This window comes from Meriones unguiculatus, chromosome 7 (assembly GCF_030254825.1).
Source record: "Meriones unguiculatus strain TT.TT164.6M chromosome 7, Bangor_MerUng_6.1, whole genome shotgun sequence".
Classification (NCBI taxonomy): domain Eukaryota; kingdom Metazoa; phylum Chordata; class Mammalia; order Rodentia; family Muridae; genus Meriones; species Meriones unguiculatus.
Window position 1 is genome coordinate 114,092,768 of NC_083355.1, and position 11,773 is coordinate 114,104,540.

The 11,773-nt window shown below is 51.8% G+C and overlaps 1 long non-coding RNA gene across 1 annotated transcript in view; it reads left to right on the forward strand.

Annotated features, from left to right (window-relative positions):
• LOC110551782 (uncharacterized) overlaps positions 1 to 11,431 on the forward strand; it is a 47,969-nt gene extending 36,538 nt beyond the window's left edge. The window contains exon 7 of the long non-coding RNA XR_009593131.1: positions 90 to 11,431. This is a non-coding gene — a long non-coding RNA (uncharacterized LOC110551782). The remainder of the gene's footprint in view (positions 1 to 89) is intronic.
• Positions 11,432 to 11,773: the final 342 nt, after the last annotated feature.

Genomic DNA, 11,773 nt, shown 5'->3' on the forward strand with positions numbered 1-11,773 from the left:
TGAGCTGGAGTGTGGCAGGGCGGGCAGGCAGGCGTTGAGGAGCTTTGCGCAGTATTCTTAAGTTTTCACATGCCTGCTTTTCATTGTAGATGCTTTTGATGGTCCCTCCTCCCGTTCTTGCAAGGTACGTTGGACCCACCCATCTCTCCCACACAGTGTTCTATTTGGTGATGTGGAATTCTGATACAGACTTCTAGAAAGCCTCTTATAGTGCCTGCTACCACTAGTGGCCCATTGGACGGAGGGGAGAGCCAATATAAGACAGACTAAATTCAACAAAGGAGGGAGGTCCCTACGTATTGTAAGATGACACTGGTTGGGGTCATGCTCTGGTGGTATCATCCTAGACACCTCAAGGTTTCACAGCTGGCTCTCTTAAGTTCCAGGACCCCCTACCCAATAGACAGTGAATGATCTTGGGCAAATGTGTTGGAATTTGATGCTAACTAAGTTCAATCTGGCAGGTATTAATTCCTACTGAGTACAAGGTGACTGGAGGGTGACTAGGGAGTAAGATAGATCCACCAGATAGGAAGAAGTCGACAAGTCTGGTCAGGGAGCCTGGGCGTGGAGGGGTTGATGGGTGGGGGAGGGAGGTGCTGTTATCACAGATTATTGTCTATATACCTGCACTTTAAAAAGCACTTTATTGTTTGCATGGTGTTGGCTGATGGTAGAAAGTATGAGTGGAGGTGTGTGTGTGTGTGTGTGTGTGTCTTTGTGTGTGTGTGTGTTTGTGTGTGTCTGTGCATCATAGATAGAGACCCTGGGCTCTAAAAACATGTCAGGGCCAAAGCATACATTTCCAGGTGGTTCTACATGATTGGGATCCTTTTCCCAAGAGCTAGGGACAAACTCCCTACTGATTTGAACATCAGAATTTCTCCCTAGCCTCCCTCTACTTAGAGTCAATTATGGTCCCTTCAAAATTCTGGGCCTTATGGCTCACACAACCCCGTGCTCATGCAACCTATGAAAGCACCACTTCTGGAGCTTTTGCTCCCTGAGAGCCTTAGCTAAGGGCTGAGCCCACCATCTGTTTACCCAGCTCTTGGGCATCCACAGTAATGGGTGGAGTCTGACTGGCAGGGCATAAATAAGCTCACATACACTGGTCCATGTGGTGGGATTGGGTGGGCACTGAACTCCCATCAGGGCCCTCAGCATGCAGGGGCCCTAGTCTGTGTGAGTCCTGTGTATATGCATATATGCATGTTAGCTTATGTGCCTTCCGGAGTGTGCACTTGTGAGTATGTGTGTGTTTGTACACTGGATGGTGGTGAGTGTCTGGAAATGAGAAGAGACTGAGTGGATTTTCCCCAAATCCCACATGCCCTAGGTGCATGCACTTTTGCCCCAGCCCTCGCCCCCCACCTCCTTGCTTTGCCCATCAGCCTATCTGTGTGGCTACTGCCATTACAGGGCTACAGGGGTAAGAGTGGTGGTCAGTTCCTACCACCTCAATGTTCCCAGTCCCCCTCCCACTTCCTCCTGGCCATATGTCTGAGGCAGTGCTTCATAGCATGCATGAGTCCAGAGTGCTTCCTCTTCTGACCTGCCAACAGCCCCTTCCATTGGCTTCTCCTTCTTGTGTGGAGAGGTCCACCTTGTCTATCCTCCAGCTCCTGCCCCCTTGCTTGGGGATCTAATCAACTCCCCAGCCCCTGACCCCCCCTCCAGTTTCTGGGACAGCTGGCTGGACAAGCATGGGTCCACCTCCTTATGCCAACCTCCCCAGCCGCTGCCCGGGGTATCTGTCACCCTGTGGTGCTGGCCTGGGGACATTGGGACTGGATGAGCTTTCCAGAGGGCACCTGCTGCATCATGTCTTCAAGCAGCATCTTGGTCACAAGCAGCCTTATCCTGAAGGTCCACCGAGATGTGACATGACCCACTGGGGTCCAGGTATGTCTCCTGCACTCCTCAGTGTGCAGGTAATGAGATTCAGAAACTATTGTTTTCATGATGACTAAGAGTACCATAATTTGAACTGATGGCATCGGAGTTTTTCTGAGAAAGCACTGGGTGACATGCCAGTGAGGTTTAGCATGGACAGACAAACTTGGATGTTGCTGGAAAGTCCTGGCAAGCCAGTCACAAATCTGTTCAACAGTATATTGGAGGGCACTTTATTGCTTGCTAGCTTTTCTACTTGCAATGAAAGTTTGGTGGCCAGTTTAAAAGTGCAAAAATTTGAAAGAAAAGTCAGTAAGATTTAGTAGATGGGTGAGAGGCTTAATAGGTAAAAGTCTTTGCTCTGCAAGCCTGATGACCTGAGTTCTATCCCCATCTCTGCTGAAGGAAAGAGAAGGTTCTCAGGAAAGTTGTCCTCTGACCTCCATACTGTGTACCCACACTCTCATATACACAATAATTACTTTTAAGATAGGCTTGGGGAGGAGGAGCGATGGCCCTCAGAATTCCCTATGGGCATCTGGGAAGAGAATCTGCTTACCAGGCCCTGCTCAGGGGCATATGCTGTTCCTACCTGGTAGGACACCCAAGCTCAGAAATTCTCCGAACATCACACAGGGATAATGGTCTGTGGTTTTGAATGGTGGGGTATCAAGCTGGGCAGGTGGCCCACACTGACCCTCCCTGAGAGAGGTTTCCAGGGTCAGCCTTGTGTCCTGTCTTTTTCCTCTTGCCTGTTCTGTTTTGGGGGGTCTATCCCATGCATGTCTGTCACCATCATGACTTTCACCACTTCTAACTGGCACCTGTCATCATCCTGGATGCAGCATCTCACCTGGCCAGTCCGGCCTCCATCACCTACCTCACCTCCATCATCCTCACTTCTGGGCTCATTCTGGCCGCCAGGGCCTTGTACATGGTAGGCTTTCATTCATTCGTTTGCACATTCGGTGAAGGTCTACTGTGTGCCAGGCCCTGTGCCAGGCATCATGTAGATGGACGTTGCCCTTGGGAGTCCACACCTCTGGGAAACACATGCAAGCCGCTGGATGGCAAGAGAGCCTGTGTCAAGGCTGCTTGGGGACAGAGGAGCAGGGAGGGGTCATGAATACGGATTCTGCCTAGGTATTGCCAAAAGAATCTGCAAAGAGAGGTCTGTGTCCCCTCTTTGTTTCTCATGGGTGTCCTGTCCCAGAAGTGGTGCCAGGTGCTCAGGCCGTTAGAGCCAATACCCTCCCAGGTTCCTGTCCCCCAGCAGCCTTGTTTCCTTTCAGTCTGCACCCTTGTCTCTGAGTCAGCACTCTTGCGTGTGTCTGCTTGGTTGGGGGTTTTTCGCTGGGCTATTACCTATGCACTTTGCGGCTCCAGGGGGAATGGGGATGGCTCTGTCTGCTGTTATTAATCTCTGTTCCTTTGCCATGTGTTATTAAACATCTGCTTTGGAAGTTCCTGGGTCTGAGAAACCTGTCAATTTTCTTAGGAGGGTGGGCTTACATGTTTTAGAGGTTCCTTTAGGGTTTGGCATGTACTTAACATTGGGGTACTGTGTGGTCTTCAGGGGCTGTTCCGGGTTCTCAAGAATGTACTGTTGGGGTTAAGTTGTGTATACTTTGCAGGTCATTTCCTTGAATGTTTTCTTAGATTCATACCTGGAATTGGGTCGGGCAGGTTGATGCTGCGGAGCCTAGGGGATGAGGTGGCCTCCATGCCTCCTTTCAGCCAGAGCACCGCAGTCACTCATTCCTCAGCTCTTAAGTCATACGAACCCCACCAGCGTATGTCACCCTAAGCCCCCACCTCTCCTCATACCTGTGTCCCACTCCTCTGCCTGAGTCTCCCAGAATGAGTCTCCTGAAGAGAAGTCACCCTGTGAAGTTTTCACACTCACAGATCACATTCAGTCCCTCCTACCCATGTGTGATGCTCATTCCCCCTGTGTCTGTCACACTCTGTCACCTCCAGGTTACCCTAGGTCCAGTATCTGGTCACATATCACAGGCTTCCTCCTACCAAAATCAACCCTGCCCCGCCCAGTTATCACCCGAATCCCTCTGTCTCATGCCAAGCCCCCTTTGTATGTTCGCACTCATGTAGACTGCTCCTGGGCTACTGTCTTTCCTCCACTTGTGTCACCTGGAGTCCCCCTCCTCAGTTACACGGCCACTGAGTCATGGATTCCACAGTCACACAGAGCCCTCGTCAACCTTTCTCCCCTCCCTCCCCTGTCCCATTGCACGTCTCCTCCACTCTCTTTAATGTGGTTGAAGCCCACCCCTCATGTCTTCCTAGAGCACAGCCCACACGCTAACTTTCCTGCTCACAGGTCACCCTGACCTGACGCTCATGACTAGCATTATCCCCCCTTTGGGGTTTCACACCAACCCCCCTGCACTTAGGTCCAGGTATCACACCCACTTCATTGTCATATGTCAGTCACATCACCCCTTCTCCACTCATGTGTCATGCCACACCCCCTTTCCATCTAAGACCCCCCTTCTCCTGACACACAGAGTCTTTGCTCCTGTCTCTCCACTCCTGTACTACACGACACCCCCTTTCTCTGTGACACGCTGGACCTTTTTCCTCTCCCCTTCAGTCACCTGTCACGCTCAGTCCCTACCTCCTGCTGGACCCCTCCCCACTCCTCCAGGTATCAGGGAACCCGCTTTCTAGAAATGTGTCATGAAGAGCACGTGTCTCTCCGGACACGTGTCATGTGTAGCTCTGTGCCTAGCCCGGTGTCCCAGGGAAACTTCTTCTGCCTGTGTGTCACATACACCTGAACACTGGGCTCCACTCCCATGTTGCTTTCCTACCTGCTTGTGTTTCCCACAGGAACCTGCCTGCCACCTAGCTATCAAACTGATCTCTGTGTGTCTTCTTAATGTCTTTCCTTGTGTCCCAGGGTTCCTCATTCCTCCTTTGTGTCGTTCTAAGTCCCTTTCTCACCAGTAACGCTCAGCGCTCCTTACCCTCCCACAGACAGTTGTATCTCTTTCCCTAGACCCCAGGATATGTCAGAACAGAACTTTCTATACCCGTGTCACACACACAGTCTCTCTCCTACCACCCATGAATCATGAGTGGGGTCATGAGTCACAGTTGAGTCTCACATTCAGCTCCACCTTCTACCCTGGGTCGAAGTAAGTTTCTCCTCCATATTTTCACCAGGAACAGAGCTGTTTGTCCCATTAGCCCTATCCAGTTCATCTAGATTTGACCCCTCCCCCAGTTCTCTACCCCCAAGATCCTTTGTGTTCATGTATTCATGCTGCCATCACTCTGAGTTTTTCTTCTCTTCCCATCATGGGCCGCTCTTAGCCTAGCCCCGCCCACATATCCTGTAGCACACCTCTCTCCATATATGTAATGCTCAGTCTAGCCCCGCCCATGTGTCCTGTAGAATACTTCTGTCCATATACGTCATGCTTAGCCTAACCCCACCCATGTCTCACACAGAACACTGTTTTCCATCCTGTGTCATGTCAAGCATAGACCCATCTATGTGTCCTGTAGAAAGCCTCTCCACATAATGGGTTTAGCTGAGCCCCACCCATGTGTCCTATGAGAGCACCACTCCTCAGCATGTGTCATATTTAGCCCAGTCCTGCCCACATGTTCTATAGAGCGCCTCTCCCCGTGGCAGCCGAGCCCCATCTATATGTCCTATAGAATGACATGTTTCATGTTTAACATGTGTCATGTTTCCCGCCTAGCCTCTCCTGGGTGTCCTGTAGTGGACCGCTCCACAACATGTGTCAGGCTTAGCCTAGCCCCTGACACCTTAGACTTTCCCCCTAGCCCCATCAGTATGTCCCATACACACCTCTTCTGATGTGTGTCCTTCTTAGCCTAGCCTCATCCGTATCTGGCAGAGTTCCTCTCCCGATCCCGTGTCGTGCTTAACCTGGCCTCACTAGTGCCTTCCATACCCTCCCAGTGTCCTTCCCTGCTGTGTAGTGTAGTGTCCACCCATGTGACATGACACACACCTGCACACCTGTGCAGCGTGCTTCTAACCCCCTCCTAGGTCGTACTGACTTATTGGTACAGGCAGAACGTCTTTCACCATGCAGTACAGCTGTCTGCCTCATGGGGTCCTCATGCATGCCACTGTGAGTCTCTTCCCAGCCCATGCCACCGTCAGTACTCCTTCAGTCATGTGTTATACAGAACTGGTGTCACACCAGGTTCTTCCAAAGTTGTCAAAAGAAGTTTGTCCTCTGTGTCACGGGGGACCCCTTGCACCTCGCCTTGCTTAACCCCCATTCACATTAGGCCCCTCCGTTACACGCAAGAATCAGAGCCCCCCTTTCACTCATATCGAATGAGTCCCTGCAAGTGATGGGCCACATAGACCACATGCCTTTAGTGGTCCTGATGTGTCACATGGAACTCCTCTCCATGTTTCGATGCCCCGCCTCCTCATGGAACACACCCCTATTTCATGGAGCCCACCTCTGCAGGTATCACACTGAGACCTTCAACCCCTGCCATGCCTCATGGGGCTGTGTAACTCACATGACATTCATCTCCTCCATGTCACAAAGTAACATAACGTATACGTGTCTCATTTAGCACTTTTGTCCCCTGTGTCATGGACACTTTCCTTTACAAGTGTCGTATTCAACTTCCCCTTTTTCTGTATCAAAGAATCCCTCCTTTATATGTGCCTCATGGAACCCTTCCTCTCTCTCAGGGGTTCTGGAGCCCCTCCTGTAATGAAGTCATACTAAGCCCCTCCTCTCTCTTATGTATCATGTCACCCCCTCCCCTATACATCAGATTCCTATCTTTTTTTTCTCTCATGCATTATGGATTCCTTCCCCAACATGAGTCACCGGTCCACTCCTCCCTGCCATACACCCCTCCCCAAGCCACATTTAATCCCTCAACCTCCCCAGTATGTCATGGACACCCTCCTGTACATGCATCCTGTGCAGACTCAGTCCTCTCCCCCCTTTTCATGGGCACGTGAAATCCTGATCTCTGCTGTGTGTCACGGAGCCCCTCCTGCGTATGTCCCTCTGAGATCCTCCTGCCTCTCAGGAGCCATATAGACTGCCCCCTTCACGTGTTGCTTACAGATCTTCTTCCCGTATGTCAGGAAACTGTGTCCCCTATGCACCGTGGAGCCCCTCTTGTGTCCCATGTTCCGTCGACTCTTTCCACCCCCTCCCCTCTCTGCCTCTCTTACCACAACGTCAGGCTGCATGAACCTGTAACTATGTACATGTCACAGGCAGCTCTTCTCTCCCCCTGAGTCACACTGTGTCCCTCTTTGTTTGTGTCACCCTGAACACTCCCTGGACCTGTCTTTTGACCTCCCATCCTTACTTTCCTTTCACATGCTTTCCCAAAAATATTTGGTAGCATTATTCCATTATTTAGAAATAACTGTTGGTTGCTCCTATGCTGAGACGGGCAGAGTATGTGGGGAGGTGGGGGCAAGGCTGGCGGTGGGGAAGGTGGGCGTGGAGGTTGACAAAGAACACTCGGACAGGAAAACTGTTTCTTTGTTGTACTTTATTAATATTGAACCTTGATGCAGATGTGTCATTCAAGCTGGACATGGTGTCACAGGCCTGTCAGTCATTCCAACACCTGGAAAGCAGAGGCAGGAATTTGGAGGATTCAAGGTCACTCTGGGTTATACAACAAGACCCTGTTTTAAAAACAAACAGGCAAGAAAAAGCAGTTTGTGTTTTTATTTACGGGCAAGAGAAAGCAGTTTGTGTTTTTACTTATTTGTAGAAGTGTGTCATGAAACCTGATCTGAGAACATTTCTCTCACCCTCAAAGGATCCAGGGTGCCCTTAGCTGTGCCTGCAGCTTGTCCCCTTAGTGCCCTGAGCAGCTCTTTATTCTCACCTTGTCTTTGGGGTCCCGTTGGGGGCTGTACAAGCTCCTGCTGGATCCCATGAGTCCCTTCTAGGTCTCCGGAGGTGCCCGCCGGACCCGCACCTGGGAAGGGCTGTGGCTGGGCAGAATGGACCTCAGCAGCATACTTGGCACACCTGTGGCAACAGACATCCTTCCCTCCCTCTTCCCTCCCCACCACCTCCCTCTCCCCTCTCTGCATCACCTGTATTGCATCCAGAATTCATAAGAGGTCAGGTCCAACAGTGAGGGTAGAGAGTTCCACGTTGCCTAGGGCTGGCTGCCCCTTGCTGTCCTTTCTCTAACCACTGTCCTACCTGTTATCTGGCTTGCCTTGCTTCTTTTCAGGAGGAGGAGGAGAAGGAGGAGGGTCTCATCGTAGTCAGAAGTTGGGGGGTGGGAACGGCGTCATGCAGGAGTTGATTGCACAGCCATTCAGCTCCTATATGATGCCTTTCTTCACCCCCTTCAACCGCGTGTGGCGTCCAGACCCTCCTCTGCGCCTTGGGCTGCACAGGGATGCGTCTTCAGCTTGCTGTTTCCTGGCATGCATTCTCTCTTCTCCCCACAGCTCTCCAAGTTCCTGGAGGGGAATGCCTGGGGCTGGGCCATCTCTGAGGTCCTTCTTGGAGGCGGAGGCTATATCCCTTGTGGGACATTCCCTGGGGCTGGGCCAAGGGTCACCCTCTGACTCTGTGGCCAAGGGTAGACAGGTCAGAGGTCGATCCTAGGCCTACCCTGGGGCTTCTCCCACTGGGATTCCAGGAGCTGTTCTCTCCTGGAAGCTCTCTGAGGGGACCCAGCTCACAGGACAAAGGGGTGGATCCCAGAGAGATGGTGTCTTTGTTTCCAGGAAGTGGGTGGGTGGGGTGGAGCGGGCAGGGCTGAGACAGAGCAGGGCTGAGCCTAACCAGGGCTCCCAGAACAGGGTCTCCTTGAGGGGCCTCTGCCTCTATCCAGGATTATTTTTTTATGACCAGGAGGCTGAGGTCCCTTACAGGCGGCCTCTTACTATCTCCTTGAGCCCTTTTGGAGACGTCTCACCTCATTACTTCAAACTCTGGATCCCCTAAGGACTGTCGGAAAGCACCTCGTTCCTCTGTGACACCCTGCCCAGACTGGGTGCCCATAGACACTTCAATAGCACGAAGAGCAGATGGCATAGAGATCCTTCTTGTGTACCCCAGTAACTCAGGTCATTGCATGCATATGGGACCCATCTCCATCTCCATGACGCTACCATTACTAACTTCATTAACCAGCTATGGCAGCCAGCCCAGGCACACAGGAATGCCCTGAATGGGAATCTGTGAAAAGATTTGAGAGTGGGACAAGGAGGACCCGGGCCCCAGCCTTCCCTTTCCCACCCCTTTCCACCGTCACTCTCCTCTCCCTGTTCCCTTCCTTGCCACCCCCACCTCCATCTTCCTACCTGTGCACCTCGTGTCTCTCGTGGTGTCAGGATGGTCATGCTGCTCCCTGAGCTCACAGAGGTCGATGAAAGTCCGGATGAAGCTCGCTGTTCACATCTCAGATCATGTCTGATGGCCATAACACGTGGTCCCCTGAGCCTAGCGGCAGGGCTCAAGGTGGGTAGGGGCATTTGGGGGGTAGGTGACGGTTTCTCTGTCACCTTTCCCTTTCTTACTATGGGGCCAGCCCCGGTTACCCACTCATGCAGGGATCTTCTGCCTCTGCTCCAGCCTGGTTAGGAGCTGGTAAAACTCTTGGCTCGGGGTCCTGTGTTGGGACCCCATTGCCCTTGTAGGAGGGAATGGCAAACCTTGCCCTGCTGGTGAGTAGCTGGAGAGTGTGCTGGCTCTGGCTCTGGAGTTGCTATGCTGTCCCGGAGCCCGCAGGGACATCTTATAAGGGCAGGACGAAGGCAAGGGAGGGGACAAGCAGGATGGCCAAGGGAGGGCCTTGTGCTCTTCTTTGTTCCTGATTGCTGTCAGAACTCTCTGGATGGGGTCTGAAGCTGGGAGGTGGGGGCACCTCCTCAGTGGGTGGAGTCTGCAGCCAGGGCCTGGTCTCTGGTTTTCACCTTTCCTGTGGTGGAAGTGATGTCATCAGCACCTAGCAGGAACTTTCACACCAATTTCTTTCTTTGCTTTTCTCTTCCCCAGGAGTAAAAAGGTTTGTGTTGTGCTTTTCAATCTCTCTTTATAAGTGGCTCCATGATAACCTGATAACCTACTGTTTCAGCGCGTCACTGGTTCTCTTTACAGTCTGGGCTGCCGCCTTCTCCTGTAAATGGGGACGAAGCCCCTGCTGGGTCGATTGGCAGGTCAGCGGGCCTTTATTGGTTCTTCATAGTTTGTGTATGTATGGGCTGTGTGGCCCAGTGCACCCTCCTCTGGGATCAACATCATTGGCAGCCTCTCAGGCCGCTGGCCCACTGAGGAGTTCTGTTTTTCACCATTTATCACACTTGCCATGGAAGGCCTCGTGTCCCCTGGCAGCAGCAGGGAAGGGCCATCTGTTCATCCATTGCTCCCAGAGCAGAATTTTGTTTTTCAGGCCCAGCTTTGTGGGTACAGGACTGGTGTGTTTCTTCTCCCCATTCATTACCCCAGTCCCACCTCAGGGTCATGGACCCTTCTTAGGAATGCCAAGCAGAGTGTCATGGGGGCTAGGGGGTGCTTGAACCAAGGACCCTGACTCAAAACTGACCTCTCCTTACGACGCCCTTTAGGAGCTAGGAAGGCAAGTTAGTAGAAAAGTAGTCAGCCTGCCACTTTGGGCAAGGGACTTCTGTGAGTAGCCTACCAAGGAGAAAATGGAATTCTTGGAGCCAAGACTCTGACCTTGACCCAAAGTGTGTCATTTTGGGGCTACTATAGATCGGTAGATAGATCTATGTTGTGATGTCAGCAGTATGTGGGGTCTGAGACTCTAGAGAACATAAAAGCCAGGAGCAAGGCTCCCCAGGCCCTCAGTGACTTCAGCTCTCTGCAGTTTTACGATTTTCTCATTAGATGACACCAGCAAGTCCCTGGATGGGATGGAGGGTAGAAACTCTGTGTTGGTTGCTCTCAACTTTGTGAGCCTTTTGAAATCTTATAGAAGGCCCCCTATGTTCTGCATGGTAGGAGAGGTTGTCCTGTATTCAGGAGCTTATTGGAGGCCATTGGGAACATTCTTATGAGCGAGAGGAAATGCTGAGATGAGGCTGAACCCCTGACCTTGAGCCTGGGATCCTGCCCATGATCTCATGGTGGTGCCGTCAGGGGTAGAGTACTTGTTAAAGAAACTAGGCAGCAGCCATTGCCTCTTTTGGCCCATAAGGGTACAGTTATCCTGATGTGGGCTGGAGAGAGCATGGAGGGATATGATCTTGGGTCCTCAGAAGTGTTTATCTGAGAACCAAGCCCAACTCTGCTGCTACATGTGGGGATTTCCTTAGAGCCAGAGGAAGTGCTGAGATGAGGCTGAGCCCCTGACCTTAAACCTGGGATCTTGCCCATGATCTCATGGTGGTGCCGTCAGGGGTAGAGTACTTGTTAAAGAGACTAGGCAGCAGCCAGTTGCCTCTTTAGGCCCATAAGGGTACAGTTATCCCGATGTGGGCTGGAGAGATCTTGGGACCTCAGGAGTGTTTCTCTGGGACCCAAGCCCAACTCTGCTGCTACAGGTGGGGAGCTCAAAGCCGTGAGGGAGTTTGTCACATCATGCTCGGTATTCAGGGCCTTGACACATTATCAGGACCAAGGAGAGTTAACTCAGGGACAGGTTTCAGGCAGGATGTAAAGGCAGAGCTAGTATCCCTTTTGTGGGAGGCACCTGTGCATTGTATCTTCATAATTTCGTAGAGGTCACACTGGGAGGGGTCCTTGGTTTTGTACAGCCTTTTCGCAGACTTCCTGTGGGGGGTGCTCCTGTGTAGGGCTATAAACCGAGTAAGGGCTATTTCCCCTATTTCCCTACTCCCCCAGAAGTCCCTCCCACCTCCCCAGAGTAATGTACTCTTAGGATAAAC